The 22,645-nt window shown below is 38.3% G+C and overlaps 1 protein-coding gene across 3 annotated transcripts in view; it reads right to left on the minus strand.

Moving 5' to 3' along the window:
• Nucleotides 1-21,877, minus strand: part of erbin (erbb2 interacting protein) — a 56,097-nt gene extending 34,220 nt beyond the window's left edge. The window contains exons 1-3 of one of the 3 annotated variants that reach the window (XM_038734667.1): nt 21,369-21,877; nt 21,168-21,224; nt 11,630-11,698 (exon numbers count right to left, since the gene is read on the minus strand). The gene's annotated coding sequence lies outside the window, so the exon portion shown is untranslated. Of the gene's footprint in view, nt 1-11,629; nt 11,699-21,167 lie in introns of all 3 variants that reach the window. The other 2 variants (XM_038734669.1, XM_038734670.1) reach the window with 2 other exon arrangements.
• Between the last annotated feature and the right edge of the window lie 768 nt (nt 21,878-22,645).

Consider the following 22,645-nt stretch of genomic DNA (forward strand, 5'->3'; position numbering starts at 1 on the left):
TCTCAATAATGCAGTGGGATATTGAGTTAAGAGGACAACAGTTCAGCGACTGTCTAACACATACAGAGACATCTCCAATGCGCCATGCACTCAAATCTAGCAGTCCCAAGCACAGTTTAGATGCACACCTTCTTCCTTATTTTACCACTGCTGGCAGTCAACATTGTTGATATTTACCCCACAGCAGCGCCTGATAACTCAACATAGGAAGCAATCAATGGATACAAAAACAAAGCAACGGGAAACTATGGCTGGAAGTGCAGCTGAAAAAAGTAGAAAGACAATCCTGTAGTCAGTATCTGCAGTGGGGGTATGCAGCTCAGTGGAACCTGAAGTTCCAGTTTTACTCTCCCTCTGGTTTTCGTTCTCACCACCGTTCTTAGGTCTCAGTGGTCTTGTGTGACTCTAGAAAACAAAACCATGATTGTTTTCTTTGGATTTGTGGTAAAATGAGGGTAAGTAATCCGATCTGTGACAAAGAGACTTTTATAGCATCTTCACAATTTTCTGCTCTAAGCACACAAGCTCTGATAGACTGAACTCATAACAAGATATGCATCTATTGCAACATTTACATGTAACCTACACACATTCCTCAACATAGAATAGACTTTACTGTCCCCTAGGGAAAATTTGTCATGGACTCAAAAGTGCGTAGTACATAGTAATAGCTGCCCTTTCAGACAATAAATACACGTAAAATACAAATAATAGCTTAAGACGTACACGTAGGCTACATACACACTCATGACACATCCAGTAAAAGATTAAAAAATAATAAAATAAATAAAATACAAAAAACAACGAGCAGAACACCAAGTTATTGCACACTTCCCAGGCCTCAGCGTACAGATCCATTTAAAATTTTGATGGAGGTGGGTATGAAAGAGTATTTAAAACGGTTCAATTTGTTTTTTGGGATTCTGTACCTTCTACCAGAAGGCAAGAACTCGTATTCCGTTTGAAGGATGTGGGACGGGTCCAACAGTACTCTCCGCGCCTGCCTGAGTACAGACTGCTCATAGATGGACTGAAGGGAGAGCTTTTCAGTCCTCCCCATCACCTTCATAGCAGTCTGTACCAGGCGTTGCAACTTTGATTTGGACTGTGTGGAGAGATTGCCGACCACGCCGTCAGCCTATACCTGATGACACTCTCCATCACTGCCTGATAAAATAAAAACATGATGTTCTGGCTGACACCAAACACACTCAGTCTACGTAAAAAATACAGCTTTTGCTGTAAATGGGAACATACATAGTCTACATGATCACTCCAGCTTAAGAGGTTATACAGGGGCATACCCAGATACCTTTAGGAAGTGACCCGTTTGATCTCCTCCCTGGGAATGGACAGTGGGGTAGGATCCCCCACCGACCGAGGGTCAAACACCATCTCCTCAGTTTTTTTTTTTTTTTTTTAGTGTTGGTGAGATAGTTCTTGTCACACCACTGAACAAATTTACTAACCTCCGTGAAGTACAATGACGGGTCTGAATTCTGGTGAAGCAGGCTGAGAATGGCAGTGTCGTCAGAAAATTTAAAAAACATCAGAATATGTTTAAGTAATGCTTTGCAATTCATCTCTGAAAACGTAGGACAAAACTGCATTATTAATGCAGCAAAAGGCCACTATGTGTGCCTCATGCATATGTACAAGTACTAAACAAGCTGAAGCTCTAGAAATTTTTAGGACAATTAGCAGTTGTTTTTTGTGTAGCATCATAAAACTCAACAAGACATCTGCTCACAGTCAAGCCACTATCGGATTCACAATTTCCTACAATGCCCAGTATTGATTACAAACCAATCTGTATAAAGATGCAGTCGTTCCACACATAGCGACAGCTGCACGCCCCCATAATTCCACTAGGCTATTTGTTTATAATCCTAATGATTCTCATAAATGCACATTATATTGCACATACTATAGTCGTTTAATTCCAAGTGTTTACACTAGTTAAAATAAACTGGCACTTTGAAAATGGGCCGTTTCTCAGCTTTCTTCACCAGCCTCATTGAGCAGTAGATTGTTCTCTGTGCATCACTCAGCAAGATTGTTGATTTCCTCCCTATATGGAGTTAAATCTTTGTGCAATCGATAGCAGCCATGTACAACATGCTAATCTTGAAAACCCAGCTGTATTCTAACGTTAACATAGCTATCGTTATTAGCTACGATCCTTATAATGCTTACTTATTTGAAGGTGGGTCTCTGACATTGACAGCGTTTTGTTAAGAAAACAGAAACTAACCTTAGTGCATTAGTATTTCTATATACACACGGCTCCGTTTTAATGTGTTTGAGAGAGAGAACAAGCAAGCAAGGGGAGGAGCTGAGCGAATCTATGCGCAGCTCCACAATGAATTATGATTTTACTAATTTTAAATAGTATACAGTATGTGGCAGACAGCGTTGATATTGTGGCGTGTCGCCACAAATAAATCAATGAATGGGAAACACTGCAGTGTGGTGCAGATTCTAGAGACTGTTTTTATGTCATCTTAGTTCTGATAGTGAGTTAGTTAAAACTGCCTTAATGTCGGCGCATGCCAAACCAATTGCTAATCATTTCTTCAATCGTCGATAGCCGACCCAGTTGCCAATCGGCACAAGCCTAATAGTGACCAAAACCCTTGAAAGTATACACCAGAGGCAGGAAGGCTATTGGTCAATGACTCCTCATGACTAAATATCAGTATTCTACATCAAGTTGACTTTGGCATTAGACGTATTTTGGTTATCATATGTTGCAACCCATATCCAACCAAATGACTTCTGTGGACGCTTGTGGCCAGCTGGGAGCCTGCTGTTCTTTGAAAAGGTTAGGAGAATAGTTGCATAGCTATGCAACTGACTGATATTCTCAGCAAGCAAAATAGAGCTTGCACATATTCCAACAAACCTTTCATTTAGATCTCACATCTAACTGAAACCAACTTACCGTAAGCTGGAATGGGATACATTTTATTATCTATTTTACTCTCTGCACACTCAGCCTGGCTCACAGTGCAGACAATTTCAAATCTTCTGAATCAAAAGCTTCCATTTCGATTCCCTGTGAGATGACTATCATAATTACTCTAATGAATAATTCCCACGTTATTTCTTTAGACACGGATGGGCCTGGGGCAAATGAATGCAGTCTTATTTTCACTTCATTTGTTCAGGCCTTCACAACTCTGGAGGTTATGGAGATGTCAGGGATCCCCAAGAGAATGAAAAAGAACAGGAAAAAGGCAGCCCACTTCCCAAGGTCTCGTTTTTAGCATGCAATGATGTGATTAACAAGCATGTTTATTGTTGAGTTTTTGTGCAAGCTGGTAACAGTAAGTCCTGCAATTCACTTAATATTGAAATGTGGCTTTGTAGAATATATGTAACAAACCAAGTATGTCTTCACTGTATAACTAAGATAACCTAAGCTGGCACGGTGAATTGATTAACAAATTGGCAAATAACAAAAAATTATTGTTTTAGAATGAAATGTAGGAAAATCATTGAGCACACTAAGATACAGCTTGCTTTGTTAATCTTTTTTTCATATCTTTACGGAGAAAACCTTTTGTATGTTAATCACACTATGTGATGATCATTACTATCTTTACCAAAACTAACTGATAGATCTATGGTGAAAATAAGTTAGTCAAAGCAGAGTGCCTTCACACAAACTGTTTGCTTCCTTTGCTGAGAAAGTAAGTCAAATTCTTGATTATGTTAATTAATTTGAACCAAAACATCACATCCTATCCATCACCAAATTCAACAAGGAATTGACTTTACTTTGTTTCACATTGTAGGCGAGACAGAATAGTGTACAATGTGGTAATGTCACCTCAGCTCACTGGTTTTTGAGTCACCAGCAGGGGTGCTCACCAAGTGTGCTCAACAATTACATTATGATAAGGCTCAACTGTGCTGTGTGTTCTAATGAATGGACTAGTGTGTAATCAGATGTTAGTTATAAATGAATAAAAGATTCTTTTACTGGAGACAAAACTCTCCATTTTCTGTATTCTTCTCCATCCTAGTCCTTCATCCAACAATATCAGTGTGGGTATGAACCCAACTCAGTTGTTGCACATCAAGCAGTGATCCATCAGATTACTGACCCTTTTATTTAATTGTCTATGTAACAGACACATTAAAAAGTAAGATAACAGCACTTTTGGCATCATCTCTCCATTCAGTGTGTCCTCTATTGAATATTATAATCCTACTATATTGAAATAATTACAGGATCTACAATTATGTATGTGACCATGGAGCAAGAGAGACTAATTACCCATTATCAACAGCCATATAAAAAGGTCATTATGGTAATCAACCTTTTGGATTTTTTGTTTTTGTGTGATATGTGGTGTGACTCACATGATAAATTGGCATAATTATTATTCACTGCCAACAATACAACTGTATCTCAATGTATTGTACAGTAGCTGGTCACTGTGTATCATACAGTCATTTTCATTATCAAATGTTTTTATATTTTTTACCTAGGAATTGGTCAAACCAATATTATTAATATTTTACTATTTACACTACAAGTCCTTCCTGTCTATTCACTGAAGTGAACCACTGCATCAACGCTCTCAATGTTGTTGTTGCTGTAGCAATAAGTGTACGTCTCCTACAGCGCTCAGTGAGCCAATGTTCGATTTGTATGTGAAATATATGTATGTATATGCTAGTTTCATGATCAGAACTACAACCACAGCCTTTTAAGGACTCTTGTTGTGTCTCTGAAAGCCACTTCCTGGTGACATGAAGACTGACGACAATTCTGCTAAAAGGTGCAACAGGGTATCCTGTGAGGCAAGCTCACCACAGCCGTCAATTGACATCAACAAACTATTTTATGCAACGGTGAAAGAAAAAGTCAACTTCCATCCCATTAAGCATAATTTTTCAGGGGAGGGTTTCTTGCAAATGTCTGTCTTGTAGAGGTAGGCTAGTCTAATGACATAAGAAAACCAAGGAGGAAATCAGCAGGTAATGGTCACAGTTCCAATACTTTGTGAGGGAAGTTGATTCCTGAGCCACAGTTGCAGAGAAGCACCCTAAATGTGTGCAGCGCAGAAGACATGTATGTCAGGTAAGGCATATTGAATAATGTCATTTGCTTGGTATTCCAGCCTTTAGACTTCTGTGCCTGAAAGGGTGCAGAGCTGCCTTACCAAATGAACTAGCTGCTTTATCAACTGTGAGCTGGCTGTCTTCTGTAGCAAAGCACTCTGCCCATCATTTTGTTCCTTTCACGCTCTTCTTGCCTCTATACTCATTCCTTTTTCTTCCTCCTTTTTTACCATTTCTTTCATCACATGTTAATAATTGTTTCCTACAATGGTTCACAATAATTGAGATCTTTGGGGATGCAGAGTGCTACAAACTAGGATTGGTTATCGTTTCAAATTTTACAATACCAGTACCAAAACCAGTAGCCTTAAGTGATACAGATACCAACTGAGTACTTTATTCGATACCTTGCATAAAATGCCACCTGTTGAAGCCATACTAGTTGATTGGTAGCCTATTATTATTTTTATTGTTGTTATGGACAAGCAAGGTTATCCATTTTATTTTCTTCTTGTTTCAAATAACAAAAGTATTGAGAAATTTTATCAGATCCTGCTCATCCTAATTAGGTCATCATCCAGGGTAGTATTGGTGTTGTATGCATGTAGTATGGGGAAAGACTACAGCTTGCGAATTTTTATATTTGAATGAGATACGAGTGAAATAGTTTAGTGACCAAATAAGTGGTGGGAACCTAATTTAAGGTAAGTTTTTGAAGCAAGACAGAGGAAAAGAGAGGCTGCACGTCCATCCGATCACACAAACTACACCTGAAGCAGCCGCAGCCAGAGATTCCGTGAGTAAAATCAGCTGATCGCTGCTGCACCACAAAAGCGTTTAATTGAAGGAACACAGCAATCGATCAGTGGCAATTGATGTGAATAGCAAATAAAAATGTACAGAGAAGTGTGAAGATGAAACCAACGGAAAGCCAAGCTTGTGGTGATAAACTTGCAACAGTGACGAACATGTCTGAGACTGCAGCCTCTTACAATCACGCATGGACTTTTAAAAATACGGTTTATGGTGCAGGCATGTAAGGAAAAAAGGCGTGCTCTTCTCTTTCCTTTAATGTGTTGCTTGCATTCGATACCTTGCTGTCAGTAAAACCATACCAATAGTAATTTTTTCTGCGATCTGGTTACAAAAAGCAGGCCTAGGTATCGATTGAAGTACTGGTTTGACAGGAGACGTTCGATTCTACTCGATACTGGGCTGTTTCGGTCAATACCATAAAAAGGTATCGAGTAGCGATACCCATCCCTACTATAAACCCATAGCAAAGTCATCTTTTTTGAAAACAAAATGTGATAAGCAAAAAGCTGCAACAAGATGAACATGTCTACAGCTGACCTGCTATAATGGTTTGCATAACTGTTTATATTTAATCATCTAGACGGGCAAACTTTCATTTTAAATAATTTGGCTGGGAATTGCTGAATTTACCCTGTTTATTTGTCACTACTGCTACTCTGTCACATTATGTTAAAAAAAAAAAAAACTGCAATACAATTAGATCGGACGTTGTTTAAAAGTTTGGATATTTGGAGACCAGTTTCTTTCTCATTACAACCTAACCAGGGCAAGGAAGGAGACCGCCCTGCTCGTTATAAATGGTAGTCTACTCAATAATCCCTTCTGCTGGTAAGTCCTTCATTAAATATGAAATCCAGTTAAACATGAGCCCTTGAGAATCATTTCTGCGGTGAATACCCAAGCAATGACATTCACTCTTATTAATGTCACAACAACTATAGGGGTTATGGAGTACAGTCTGTTTCATAGTTTAAACAGTAGATTTGCACATTAAGTTTAAACATACACACTACTTAAAAAAAAAAAAAAAAAAAAAAGGGATATTGACATTTTCAGTTAGATTTGTATCACTGCATATTTTCAGGTCAATCATTAACAGTAATGTAACACCGATTGGTTAAACTGATCCATATATAAAATAGCTTGTCATCAATAGCCACAATTGAGGAGAGGAAAGAAGAAGAAGAAAAAAAAAAAAAAAGTCTCCATTTTTCTGACATTTTGAATGTCCACCATTTCCCTTAAGATGTTTCCGTTGGTTGAAAACGTTCAACCACAAATCAAAAATGTTCAAAAACAAAACTTCAATCATTTCTTTCTGGGGATGAAGAAAGGTAGATAGGTTATTCTGATTTTAAAAAAAACTTTAAAATCCACATTCGATTATTTCAAATACCATTTTGCTGTAGCGCAGCATATCACACTCACTGTGCTTGGCATCCGATAGTACGTTAAGGATTTCATCCATTATACACTAAGATTACTCCTATGTGACACTCGAATATACAAAGTTACATTATTTACCCTTACGGTTTATTTTGAACCACCACATGTAAGAGCAGCAGTCAATTAGTGTTTACAGTGAACTACGTAAGCGGATATTAATTTATAGTCACTGCAGACCAATGTTGCTCATCTTGTTTCAATCTCAGAGCGCAACATGACCTGGAGGGCCATCTCCACATGATCTAGGCTACTCCCAGATGGCCAAGAATGGAAGAAGGAATGAGGATGTATACTTAACTAGCAATCCAGGCGTAAAAGCCATAGCAATATAAAATGTATACAGCACACGGTGAAGATAAATATCCTACTATTCCTTTGTGTGATGCTTAAGTAGTCTTCTCAAATGCACTTACTGTAACTTGAATAATAAATAGACATTTAGACATAAAGGAGTTCTTAAAACCCTCTCAGTGATCCGTATGTTTGAAAGATGATGCTTCCCCAGGAAAGAGAAGCAGTTTGCCAAGTCTCAATAACCAGGTCAGACACATTCAGGTCAGAGCCATGTATCCATGCAGACAACTGCCGCATTTTCCTTGTTAGCTTACTGTAGAAGATGGAAATGCATTCCCCTAATTCCTTGTTAAAAGTCATAAAGTCTGCTCATTAAATGCTGCTTTAAAACAGTTAGTACCAACATAATATACATTTTAAATACCACACGTGCTAAAAAAAACTAAAAGAGAACATAAACAGACTGACAAATTTATGATAATGAGAATATGCATAGATATGACTGTAAAATAAAGTATTAACGTATCTATAAGTCCATGTTCTTGAAAATTTGAGAAATGATTGTTGCATAAATAAAATACATAAATAAATAAGAACCTACTGAGGAAGCTTTGATCATTTTCTCACTTATTTGACAAACACACTGAATCATGTCATCTGCATCAAAGTAAACCGACATGGGTGTGAACAGTTTAAATTTTTCTATAAAAAAATAAGAGTGTAACGGCTTATCTTGTTTGAGGAGGAAGAAAATCATCATTACTAAGCCTTTTTTCATCTTTGTTCATGTTTTCACTATCAACAATCTCTAGCTGCATAAGAAAAAACAAGGAGACCAATCAAATCACACACACCTCTGAGCAAATATGGAAACTCCACCTATACCCCTATAACACCCTGAAACAGAAGCTAAAAATGTGAGTGGCTATAATTGCTGTTTTTCTAATAACAATGAATCAAATGACAATATGACAGTGGTTGCTCAGGTGATGAACCTACAAAGAATTATCACCAGAAGCTTTAGAGCGAGTTTCAGTTCATTGTTGCTGTAGCTTACCGGCCCGCAACTAAGCTGTTTTGTTTCACTCGCACTGCTCTCACACTGCGTGATTTTCAGCCACAGCTGAAAAAGCTCTAAAAACCACTGCACAAATACAACACTACCTGCTCAGCGCCAAACAGCAGACAGATACAGAGACTAGCTGGTGAACGGAACTGGAAGAATCTCTATTTATATAGAAATATCTTGAATGCAACAGCAGCTGTGGATTTTCCAATCACAACCACAAACATCAGCCAATACCAAATTGTTCTGCATACTTTGGGACTTACCTATAGCTTCTTGAAAACAGTTAAAAACAGGAATATTACGGTATGACAAATTCCAGATTGTCATCTTCTAAGAATAAAAAAATTCTATTATACATGACCATTTTTAATAATTATAGGATTCTCAGTGTAGGTGAAGAGGACTTCCACTGAGACATGGCCACCTGTGAACTGGTGTCGCATACAATGAAAGAAAGTGGCAAATGTGCCCCTACTCCAGGGCTCGAGACTAATGGCGTCCTGTCGTCCTGGGTATGATAGAAAATGTTCTTGGGACGAAGAGAAATATTCTCTGGGACGCCTCTGGGACGGATCATGTGTGTGTTATTTATTACCATTTCTTAGCAAATGACAAACTGAACCGACCGAGCACCGACTACAACAGAGCATGTCTTCTCATGCTGTTACTGTAGTCACTATCACTGGCTGGCTGCTCACCTTTCAGTCACAAACGGCTTGCTGACCTCTCAACTGCGCTGTATATGCTAATGTGTTAAGCGCCACACATCAATCTTCTCACACAGTGAAACACATACATACACACACACACACACACACACACACACACACACACACACACACACACACACACACACACACACACACACACACACACACACATACACATACACATACACATACACATACACATACACATACACATACACATACACATACACATACACATACATACATACATACATACATACATACATACATACATACATACATATATACATACATACACCCAGCCCACCCCTCTCGTTGCGCGCTGAGATGCAGCCAGCGGACTCGCTGGTAGACTTTTGCTTTATAAACCTCTACAATCTGAGCTGCACTTTATCGGTGCTGCTGAAGTTAACATGTGGATTTGTGCTGAGATTGCTGCCTGAAGTGTGAAGTTTCGGTTGCTACCTCCAATGAAATGCAGTTCACTTGTCTCAGTCAGTACAGTCTGAAGGGGAGCACAGCAGAGTGTGGGTCAGGTAGACTTTTAAAAAAATATTATGAATTATCATTAAATAATGATGTTATTCTCATAATATTGCTTTTTTTCCTGGACATGTCAAAGAACACATATGTGGGAGAGAGATTCTGAATGCCCCGACAGATAACTTTTCAGTTTTGTTTTTAAATCTTTGTTTGAATCTAGCAAAATAAATAAATAAAATAATTATTTTATCAATTTATCATCATTTATTATGTCCCTAACAACTATAGAGGATAATAAAGTAAAGAAACAACATCTTGATTTTGGGACGCTTTACATTAACTTCAGGATGGTTCAAATTCTTTTGAGACGGTTCCAGGACAGAGGTGAAAAAAGTTAGTCTGGAGCCCTGCCCTACTCACTAGTTAGACTAGTATGTGTTGACCTTGGTTTAGAACCAGGTATCAAATATAGATTAATGCAAAGCCTACAGCGGTGTGAAAGTTATGCAAATAAGAGTGGCTATGAGTTATGGGAAACAATGTAGTCAAACAAGTAAATGTGGAAATGTTCCACTTCAATCTTTCAGCTTAGAAAACGCAAACCTGTTCCTCAGCAAAACTGTGAAACCAAGCTGTCTCGCATAGGAGAGGCACACGTCCTGTTATCTGGCCTTCTTGTTCATTGTTTCATTATTCAGGTCACAAGACATCTCTAGACCAACTGACTATGGTTTACGGGGACAGTCTAGACATCTAGAATTGTGTTATCTATAGTCAGTGTTTTAACCGTCAAAATGTGTGACTATGAGAGTGACCACAAATGTGGATAATACAGTAAAAACAAACGCTAGGCATCTGTATCAACGTAACTATCATATTCACAGCTCCGCAAAAGCTTTCTGGAGGGTCAGGAAGGAAGCTATTTCTTTGTGTTTGTGACAAAACAATGTGAAAACAATCATGTTTTTAAGAAGTTGTGTTGGACAAATGTCACCAATCTAAGGACAGCATATTGTGCTGGGAATTGTATATTGGTCATGCAAAGTTTTAATGTAAGCAAGGACTTATCCTGCCTCCCCCCCCCCCCCCTTGATCATAAAAAGACAACTTTAATTTATTCAGGATTCCTACGGCCTCATTATACTGAGCTCTGAGTAATCTTTATTCATGTTGTAGTTCAGGGGAATCTTTGATGGTTTTCTGTCAAGTTTTATAATCTCCTGTTCAGGTTTTTACTTATTGAACTTATGTAGCATATCTGCCTAAAGCCTCCCATCTAGCCATTTTCTATTAAATTGCCATCTAACTTCAGCCCAAAAGAAAAACTACATCATATTCTATTGTCAATCGATCTTTTTACGATGAAATAGGATGCTGACTGCACATAGAGCTAGTCTGACAGGTGTATCATGTATCTTGGCCTACAGCAGAACAAGGTGGGGCACTCCTGTTGTTTCTTGTTGGACTTTTACTTGTGTTTGACATAAATACATCACTTCAATGAAAGCAATTCTGTTCATAGAGACAGAGCTTTGCTTCAAGAGAGAGACATTTTAATCTAAATCCAAAAAAACAAGTAAATTCAGCATGTATTGATGTGTCAACAAAACATCAAATATCTGATACCACAAAACAACATCACAAATGGATGACTATGTAACCTTCAGGAGTTACTGGGGTAATAAATAAGGAATATATTCTAACAATAGGAAATTGCATGACCTGAATTATATACCTTGTCATTTAGGACTCAAGCGCCTGGATCCCAGTGGATTGCAGATGATAGATCCACCAATTTGCTTATCTAATGAAAAAGGACAAAGACAACATAAGCACCCACACATGAAGCAAACACCAACAATTATCCAACTGCTTCAGATAGATTGGTATCTCTTACAATCCATTTTTGATACAGTTTCATGGCAACTGTCTTTGATAAGAAATTGATTTGTGAATTACATAGTAACCTAACACTACACTGAAACTGTAAATTTCACATCATGATATCTACAAGTGAACAGGAAACCTCTAATCTAAATCTAACAACTAATTCACTATCTCATTACTTCTGTTTCACAAACTTCTTTCAATGACATTTCTGATAACTTTCAAATATAAAACAGCAATGAAGTGGCACAATAACATGACTAACAAGACATCTTTAAAGTTATGTGAATGTGATATTGTTGCCAGAGTATTAATAGTGACTATATAGTCTATTGAAATACATACTGTTCTATTGATCATTTGTCTAATCCCTTGTGACGGGGATGGAAAGCTGCCAAAATCCAAACCGAATAATGGGAAAACATCCTGTAAGATTTTTTTTTTTTTTTTTTTTAAATATGTTCCCTGGAGCATACTAATTAGCAATCAAATTTAGGTCAAAAGAACCTCTTTCCCTTCTCTCATCATGTTAAGTTATGCTTGTTAAGGGTTGGCTTTCCCCACTGTGGAAGCTAATGTTCAGTATGTTTGACAAAAAATCTAATTTGTCAGCGTATACTTTAGAAACTACATACAGCTGCTGAATGGATGTGGAATTAATTAAGTTAAGTATATACTAAAATAGCCAGGCTCCTCCTATGTGCCAAGTTTGTCCCGCCTGAAGACTTACAAGAATCACAGACCGAAACGAGTGGTTTTCATTTTGTTACCAAGGACCGTACTGCTTAAGCATTAGTGGAACATACATTGTAATGCACAAAGAAAATGTTCTCCTTTCGCTGAAATCTTTGTTTTATGACGGTAATCCAGCCTGACTAAAAAACAAGAATCTGAACGAGACTCAGCCTTGAAATGCATAATCTTGCTTCTCAGGTCAGAGTACAACACAACACAAGAATATTGTCCATGCATGTCTGAAAAAGCAATAGGCTTGCCAGCTGATATGAGAAACTAAGCCAGCTAAGAGATAGGATGATCTCCCCAATGTCCTTATCGTGCACAATAGAGCTATAGAGCAGGAAAGAGGGAGGGACAAAAAGTGGCGAGAAAAGAGGGGAGGAGGAAAAACAGAGAGAAAGAGAAATTTTGACTTATTCATAGGATCTGCCAATCAGCTGAAAACACATTGGACTGCACTGACACTCATTAGTTTCTGCTCCACTTCCTCTTGGGTGCTTTTACTCTCATCTCATCTATCTGGGACCGCACTGAATCTTGCCAAACAAAAGTTCCCTCCCTCACACACTGGAATAAAGCAAGCGAAGAGTCATTTTCAAACTGTGGGTATTGATGGTGGGGGGTGGGGCATAGCAGCTACACCAACAGCCTTTCATTAAGACAGCTCCCATCCTCAATGCAGCTATAACATGAAACCAAAAGTAGACTTCACCGGTGCCTTGTTTACATGAGCTCCATCAATGAGGAAGTACTTCGTCCTGTGCACACTAAGATGTATGTGGTTCTGCATTAGGAACTGTGTTTCGCATAAGTTAATACATATTTAAAAACTGTAGAGGATAAATATACTATTTCATGTTTTCATTCTGTATTACTGTAATCTAACAGTGTGCAGCCTTCCAGCATCTCACACTTTAATTCACTGGGGTGACAATTTCAAGGGAGGATGACAAAAACCTTACATTTTTAATTAAGTTTGAATTTATAAGCTACAAATAACCAACATACTATACATGTATGGTTGGCAAACAAATAGTGACCAGTAGCTATGTCTTTTTAAACAAATCTCTTGTTATTAAAAAAAACACCCCACACACATTAATAAAACCTTAAAGCTCCAAAAGGCACCTGAAAGACATCAAAAAGAAATCCATATGTTCTGGACAGCTGTATAGAGAAATTAAGATATAAAATTAGCCACTAGTGTGATGGCTTTTCTGCTCTTTGTGTAGTAAATCACAGAGATGGAGCGAAGTAATAGAGTTGTTTGTTTGCTATGGTAATAATGTCATTAGTTTTGATTACTGGGCTAATTGAGAATTAGTAATACTAGTAATTCTCTGTTCCTTGTCCTGGCCAGTAGGTTGTTTGCTCTGCTAATAGACTCTGCAGAAGTCAAATCAAATTTGGCTCATTCTCAGACTGCTGTCAAAGATGACGCTGTGAGCAAACAGACTAGTAAACTCGCTGCAGTTAAAAAGGTGTGTTCGTTTTAATGACGTCAACATTGAAAAGAGATACTCGCTGATCAAGGTGGGGACAGACCCGACTTGTAGCTTCTTTACATACAGTCTATGGTTCTTTAGCAATAGTGGTAAACAGATATAAACACTAAGCTATCATAAAACTACAATCTGTCACATGACATCCCAGTCAGGTGAAGGTGTATTAGGGTCAATGAACAAGGTGTTGATCAGCCTGTGCCTGTTCAGTCTGTTTAAATCACAGCACACTGCAGGCACCGAGATCCAAACATGGAGCTTCCTTATGGGCCCAAAACCACCACTTTGCATGTGCACACAAACCAGATTTTATATTATTTAAATATTAATCATTGTACCGCCAGCTTTAACCAACGATGAGTTGTTCACATTTGGCACCAAAATGCAGCTTGAGTGATCCTTTTACAAAATTAGCAGCTCTAAAAACCAAGTGCGACTCGGGCAACTTCACGAGATGCAGTATTTCATAGATTAAAGCACAACAACAGAAGGATGATTGCCCAAAAGGTCGAATGTGTACCCAATGATCGAATATTCAGTCCTATTTGTAATGTGTGTAAACAGATAAAAAGTTGTTTTTGCTCCAGTAGTTTCAGTTGCGTGACACAAGTAGCAACGACAAACCACAATCTCCTTGAGCGACTACAATATGGATCGCAGATGTACACAGATCATAAACAAGACAAACTGTATACTTTCTACCGGGGCATGTCAGTCTGGGAGCCGAAAATGTATAACAGTCTATTGTTTCGTCTTTGAGACGGTCCAAGGAAATGGAGGATACGTACGCAGTAATTTGCATACCGAGCAAGGAACAATAGCGGGAAAAATATCTAATCACAAGCAGTCACTTAAGATATGTGCAAGGTGCATGAAGTATTGAACCTAATTTGAGCTGCAACCCACCTCAAAAAGATACAGGCATGTAATCTGTTCAAAAATAGACTAATATGAATAAAGGCTGAAAGGTCTGAACATGCATCATACATTTCTAGATTAAAGCATTTAGGATATGATCATCATCATCAATGTATTTATCTGGAATCTGGTATTTACAGTGACAATAGTAATATCATTAGCTGGAAAAAGAATTCACAACTTAAGAATCAAATATATCAAGTACAGCACACAATATTTGTAAAGTAACCGTTTTCGTTGCTGCATGTTCTTCTGCTGTGAATATGAATGAACATGAATATGGATGAAGCAGGCTGTACTGAGCCGCTACAGTACATATAATTCAGTGATAATGTAATTTGACCAGCCAAGATTTTTAATAAAAATGTGTTTCTACCACTCAGTAAACATGCTGCCCTGCAAACAGCCCCGTTTGACACTTTGCCTTTTTATATGGTGGTGACATCTGGCAGGGGAAAACTTCACTGACCCAGGATATTATACTTTTCTTCAGCATGAATTTTGCACGTCTTGTTTATAACTTAAAATGCACACCAATGTATCTGTTGTTCTGAGGTATTGTTTGGCTCTGTACTTTACCCACTGCAAAGCTGAGCTCAGACCGCTTATCATTTGTAGACAGCTTGAAGATAATGTATTGTCCAGCATACAGCACATAAAAATCAGTTTGGAAATATAGTATGAAGGCAGCTTATAGCACAGATATGACACTAATCTTCTGCTGAAATTACAACAGACCATTTCTTGCACAGTTTGTCTTAGAGCGTTCTTTCCTCTTTGGTAATCAAAACACTTTCAAAATTCTTCCATTACATAAGCTCTTTTACATAAATGTCTTATTTTCCCATGCGTTATATAGGGAAGATCGCAAGCTCCTATGTGGTGTCTTAATCAGCCAGTAGACACCAAACTAAAAGATTTGGCTTTATGAACATATCTACAGATAGACAGTAAGACTGAAGAGCCAGACAGATTTCTCTCCTAACTGGGTCACAGACACAGGGAAAGCATAGGGGAGAAACTGAATGTTAAAACTGACAGACCAGCAAGCGAAATATTATGCCAATATACACTGTTCCACAAATACAGTACTTCATTGCACCTAATAGACTATTCATTTAATACTGATATCTACAGTTACCTGCTATTTGTTAAGCCAGCTTTAATGGCCGATGGGCAACAGACCAACAACAAGAATCCATAAATGTGACGGTGCTTTGTTTTTCACCATAAAGTGGTAGTTAAATATTGCTGCTCACCCACAGACCTTCCTCAGATTGTAAATCAAAATCACCTGCTGTAAAGCGTGTTGACAAAATACATATGAAATCGTCAACACTCTAAGAGTAGAAATCTTACTGAGCAACATTAGAACAAAGAGTGAAATTAAACAAAAACACTTGGTGCATATTCAACGACAATCATTATCAGTCTCTTAAAAGAGCAGACAAATTTAGTACTGAAGTGCGTCTTTTCTACAGCCCGAGTAAGGTCAGGACTGAAAGGTTATAAATTATAAATATCAGCTCGGGATATCCCTCCTCTGAATATAGCTCTAGATCAAGTTAGCTGTGCAGCTTAAGTTACCATGGCAATCTACCCTTAGGAAGAGTGTGCCACAATAGTGGCACTGAAAACTCAGTTTAGCATGAGCTGACTGACATCATGCAATGAGGAAGCATTTGCACATCCATAACATCTGTGTGGGTACTTAGTAACAAAAGAATACCTGCGCACTGCTCCCTCGTTCCCAGTTCATCCTTTATTCTACATGGACATGACAATGGTTTGACATAAATGACAAATATTCTTCCTCAGGTGGCTGACTATTAACGCCTGGATTCCACTAGGCACGGCCCTATAACGTCATATCTGTGACCCAGTTTTGTTCCACCCTCGGCACGGCTTCATACCCCACAGAGAGCGTTTCAGAAGCGGAGTGTTTTCCCTGCCTGATTTTGCTGACTTGCTAAGATTTATTTGATTTGGTCATTTTCCTTTATTCCTGTGCTTCTACCACAGGTAAATTGTTTCTTTTTGTCTGTTTTAATTGAGTTTGTTGATATTAGTTATTTTTCAATAACAATAACGTTGGATGAAAATTCAATAAATGTTTGATTTTATTCACTTGAATCATGACTTAGTTTTTTAATTAAGATGTTGATGATTTTGTTGAGGAAAAAAAAAAGAATGAAAAAAGCTTTTACTTAATTTTACACATTAATATTTGCTGACAAAGATTTTATCCTAATTTTTTTGAATGTTGTACCTCAGATTTGTGAAGTGATCCACTGTTTGGCATCAAGCATTGACCAGAAAGAAGAGTTTGAACCACATCAGGTTTCTTCAACTTTCACTCAAGAGCAAAAATTTGCCTTAAAACTGGAAAGAAATAATGATTTGATACGTATTGTGATAATAATTGATGTGGAAAGATATGAAACTTTTTATCGTGAGAAACATTTTTGGCCATATCGTCCAGCCCTACTTGATATATGATCGAAAATCTACACCGGTTGTTATCTTATAAATAGACCAGATACTCTATGCCTTTTCGGTGTCTGCCCGGTTCAATTGGCTCTGTGCAGCTTGAAAATAGTCTAATATTCTCCGTGGAGCAGAGCGGACAGGCACTTCTGGGACGCTCCTGAAAATGCGATGCAGCGCATCTGGTGGAATCACAAGCATTGTCCAGAATGACTGCGATCAGTTCAGGTTGCCACGCAACCCAGCCGTGCCTGGTGGAGTCCAGCAGTAATCCCATGACCTTGCTTTGTCCACACGCAACGTCAAAACTGTAATCACTGCCTACAATCAAACACACACTTTCATCTGCTTTAAGGAGAAGGACAAACACGTCTCCTATCACCGATCTCGGCAGGGATTCAGATGGATCATAGAAAAGGCACGGAAAGGCTCAAAGGAAAACATTTCACATACACTCATATCCAAAACAGTCATGCACGCACATGCATAACACTGCGTATCTCTTAAAGAAAGATGTCGCACCAGTTCAAACTCTGAAACTATGTCTAGAGTTGTAGAGAGAACAGAAGTTGGCTGAAAATGGCAACACTATGTGACACACTAGAAATTGAAGATGTAGGCTCAGCCATTCTCTCAGTGTCTACTAAAACAAAAATGTATGGCACACATGGACAATAAAAAAAAGAGCCAGTTACATTTACCACACCAGGCACAGGACACTCAGGCTCATCTTTAGCATCCACTCTTGGGTGATAACATTTCTAAGGCCCATTAGACTACAGATGTTTCTGGGAGAACTTAATTGTTCTAAAATGTTCTAGGCCTGCAACTAAATCATTTTCACTAGTGATTAACCTGCATATTATTTAATGGATTAATCGTTTTGCCTCCAAAATGTCACAATAGTTAAAAATGCCCACCACAATTTTCTAAAGCCGAAGTTCTTCAAATGACTTGTTTTGGCCAGCCAACAGTCTAAAACCGAATAATGTTCAGCTTTCTTGCTTCTCTGTCAATCAAGTTATCAATTAATGGACCAATAAATTAAGCTCTATAAGGATCAGTAGGCTAGTATAGAAAACTCTGTGCATGCAGCTGCTGCAAGAGGGAAGGCGGCAGAGCTGCTTGCACAATAAAACAACTTGCCAAATGTCTCCGTCTTTAAAAAACAAGGGAAAAATCTAATCTTTAAAATGGGAAAATCCATTTAACTGCACCAACTAAATACATCTATCTGCATGGAAAACAGTGATGGCAATGTGAAGACAATCTTCCACCTTTAAAGACAAGTTTGTTAAATTTTGCAACACACCATCATATGCAACTCGTCAGCAATTACACAAGTATAATAGTTATTAAACAGATGTTTGTTGGTCCACGTCATCAAATTCATTGCTGACACATTGCTCTGGCATTCTCTTTCCTTTTCACCAGGAGGGTAGAAAATGTATTTGAATTAGTTCAAGGCCAGATATACTGAAGTTGGTAGAGGAGATCTGCACTTGAAAATGATTACAAAAAAGGAGGAATATTAAAAGATGGGGGAAAAACTAAGCTTCCATCTGGTATAAAGTGCCTTAAGACAAACAAGCCGATAATCATACTCAATACATTTACTCAGCAGTCGCTCAACTCCAAGACTAGGCGTCAACAAAAAGTCCAGCTAACACCATTTCTTTAAGACATCCCACTCTTCTGACCCTCTTATGAAATCAAAAAGCAGTTTCCTCCTCAACTGATATCCCACTGGCGCACAGCTCAGGGTGATCACTCACTGTGTCCCTTTCCAACAGGAATTACCTCACCCCAAGGAAGTAAAGATAGCATTTCATTAGGCTTTAAAAGGTTATTGCCATCAAGGAAACCCAAGATGAGTTCAGGCTTGTTGACAAAACAGTTTGGGGCTGTTTAAAAGCAACAAAATAGTTTTGATCTGGATGACCCAGGCCTAATCCTTCATACCTATCAAAGTATATTATAGAGATATGGGAAAAATTCACAATGTGGACTTTGGATTAACCAACCAGGAATTAATGCAGCCAGTTAACTTTTTACAATAATGACGTAAAAAAAAAAAAGTTATTGACACTTTTGTTGAAGACTGTTTTCTTTACTTTCTTTCGGTCTCCAGATGGCACAACAAACTGTGTCGCAAGTGTATCTGTAACAACAATAGTATGGCACTAGTGTGAGAAAGGAACAGTGCAGTAGAGGGCCTTTGTTAGAGTAAACCTTATCTTGCACTCTGGATAAGGTCTGTTGTAAATGAACACACAAGGAACTTGATTATTTAAATGTTCACCTACACAGGCTTTCAACACCGTAATGGAAACATTCCACTGTTGTTGTATATAGTTAGAGTAAATTACCCCAAACTCTGGAGACATTCGAATGTGAGACTATGCATATCATCAGACAATATTATAATGGATAACTGCATAATAATCTACAAACAGCTGTCTGCCAGCACTTAGATTGTGGGCCTACAACAATGACAAGTCCCAGGTGATATTTACTAGTCTTTGTTTACATCTTATTACAGCAAGGATGGCTAAACAGATCAGTTTTACAACACAACAATGCCAATCATTTGAGTTTTAAGGCAGTAGAAGCCTTCTCTGTATTTCAACAAGCGGGCATTTATCTACCTATGGATGCCTGCAGTTTCCCCCCTCTCTCTTAACATACCATGTGTGCTCTCTTTAGACATAAAGCAATCCATACTGTCAGTTTCAAGGGGTAATCAAGGGGTCAAGTTTGAATTTGGATATGGATATGGAAATATGTCTAATCCCCTTGACAAATCAGAACAGTTTTGGTTTAAAACATAATTCACTCGAGAAGACCTACATTGCAGTGATAATGTTATGCTGTCATTGGTGTGTTAAAACCACAAAACGGAATTCACGGATTTAAGTCAGGCAGCTTGATGTTATTTTCACGTGAACATCACTTGCTTCATGGTTCCCTGAGATTTCTCGGGGTTGTTTATCTTCACAGCATTTCCCTGATAAATGATTAACTAACAGCGGATGTGGAGGAACCTGTTAAAATAAAAAAAAATGCTAAAATCAGAAGCCTACAGAGATTGGCTTCGGATCTATTTAAAATCTTAAAATCAGATTAAATAAAATTTCAGGAGTCAAGTAATCTGATTAGTGAAGTGGTGAGAAAAATGAAAACGCCGATGTGTTGAGTGCTCAGCACACTAATCCCTTAAATGTCGAAGCGCTCAAGGTGCTCCGCAACAAAAGATGTGACTGCTGTTGCACTGCAGCTGTTACCTTAATGCCTACCTAATATTGGAGATGGCAGTAAAATATATCTATGTTAATGGCTGATACATATAAATGTACTCGATTGCGTTATATTGGATATTCTGGTGACTCCAAACAGACAAGAAGCAGTCAAGTAACAAATGCAAATAAGCAGCTGTTGACGTGAAACCTACCGTAACGTAAATACAGACAGCTGCCTAAATGTCTTGTTACCGTCCAAAAAAACCCACCATTGTATCAGAACAGGGATCTGGCCACAGCTATTACAAGATTGGTAGCAGTCAGATGTGGCTCTAACATTATAATTTCACTCTTAAAATGGGACTGAATTAATGCAAGACTCAAGTCGGACAACGTCAGGACGGGACCCCGACGATACGACGCTGTAGCTAGCACTGATGTTAGCATGTTGTATGGGGCCCCACAGAAAGAAGCAGTAACTTGCACAAACAAAGAGACTTACCTAAATTACTTCCGAGTCAGCGTCTCATTTACTGATGTCCAGGTTATTGGCGGGGTGCTACAATCCCAGAAATAAAATACGTCAAGAGGTGGGCATTAGCTAGATTTGCTTGAGGTTAGTTCAATTTTGCTAGTGTTAGCAGCTAGCTAATGTTGCCCACTTAAAAGAGCAACTCGAAGCTGGCCCAGAAACGTTACGCACATTCTCCTCAGCGAGCCGTCCTCAAGTTGTTTAACGTTGTCGTCCCCAGTTGTTTTCTCACTTCAAAGTATTCACCTTCCAGGTGTTACTCAAACAAACTAACCGAAGGCGAAGACAGGAGGGGGGAAAATGGCCCCTTAATTTGTAAGACTTGATAACACAAGAGCATTAAAAAAAAAATCCAAAATGTCCACGACATTCAGCAAGGAAATACAAAAGGCAAAAATGCGTACGACCTCCGCCAGAGCGAAACCTTTCCCACTAATGCGTGCCGCACCCAGGTGTTTTCAGTCATAATCTTTCGTTTAATCACGCAGCTTTGACAGAGTCGACTGAAGCTACATTGACGCTGTGAGAACATGAAGCGGTGGGATTCTTCCCTGCGACCTCTGTGCCTGCATGTAGGAGGGGGCTGTCCACCAGAAGTCGCCTTTCTAGCTACCCCGTGCTGATGCTTTCACTAGATTATCTCTCCCAGACACTTTCAGCGACTCCCCGTATCTAACTCAATCCATTGGATTGACAAAATTATTTCCTTACTGATTAGGTCCAGGATATGGCTTCACACGGACTACAAACGATGAGTTTACGGACCAGGCAAACAACAAGACGTTTTATTAAACCAAATCCACATGTATAAATAAAATTTTATTGAATAAAAAAATAGTCATTCTCAGCACAGACAGTGTAAAAAACAACGATAACATAAATTTTTTCATGTTAAACTCACAAACCACAGCATTTGCTGTCTTGTGGCGCCCCCTGGTGTATATATAACTTTCTTAACTTTTAACTTTGCGAAGGAATTTTACAGCTGTGCTTGAACACATGCAGTTTACCATCCTATATATCTGCATACTCACCTAAAATAGCTTTTGGTAATCGTTGAAAGAAGATTTTGAGCATTAAACACATTGAAGACATTAAACAGACATTTTCCTCACCGATTTATGGTTGAAATGTCTTTATAAATATAAAGGGAAACACAAAATTCAGGTGGTAGAGGACAATTCAAAATATACAAATATGATGGAATATAATGCAGTAATCAGCAGCTTGTTTTTTTAACTTAAGTTACTGTCTTGGAAAATGTACATTTGTTTCTTAGATATTTACACTGAAATGTGTGTTTTCTTTTTGTGCAAATAAACCTTTTTCAAAGCATTTTTATTTATTATTTAACATTTCTCATTGCAAGCTATTTTTAAGAACCATTTTAAGAAATATTTTTAAAAAGTGATGGGGACAAAATCAGCCATTTCAAAAAGTGGTGGGGA

This window comes from Micropterus salmoides, unplaced genomic scaffold (genome assembly GCF_014851395.1).
Source record: "Micropterus salmoides isolate LMB-PRFRI ecotype aquatic unplaced genomic scaffold, ASM1485139v1 Ms_hic_scaffold_20, whole genome shotgun sequence".
In the NCBI taxonomy this organism is placed as follows: domain Eukaryota; kingdom Metazoa; phylum Chordata; class Actinopteri; order Centrarchiformes; family Centrarchidae; genus Micropterus; species Micropterus salmoides.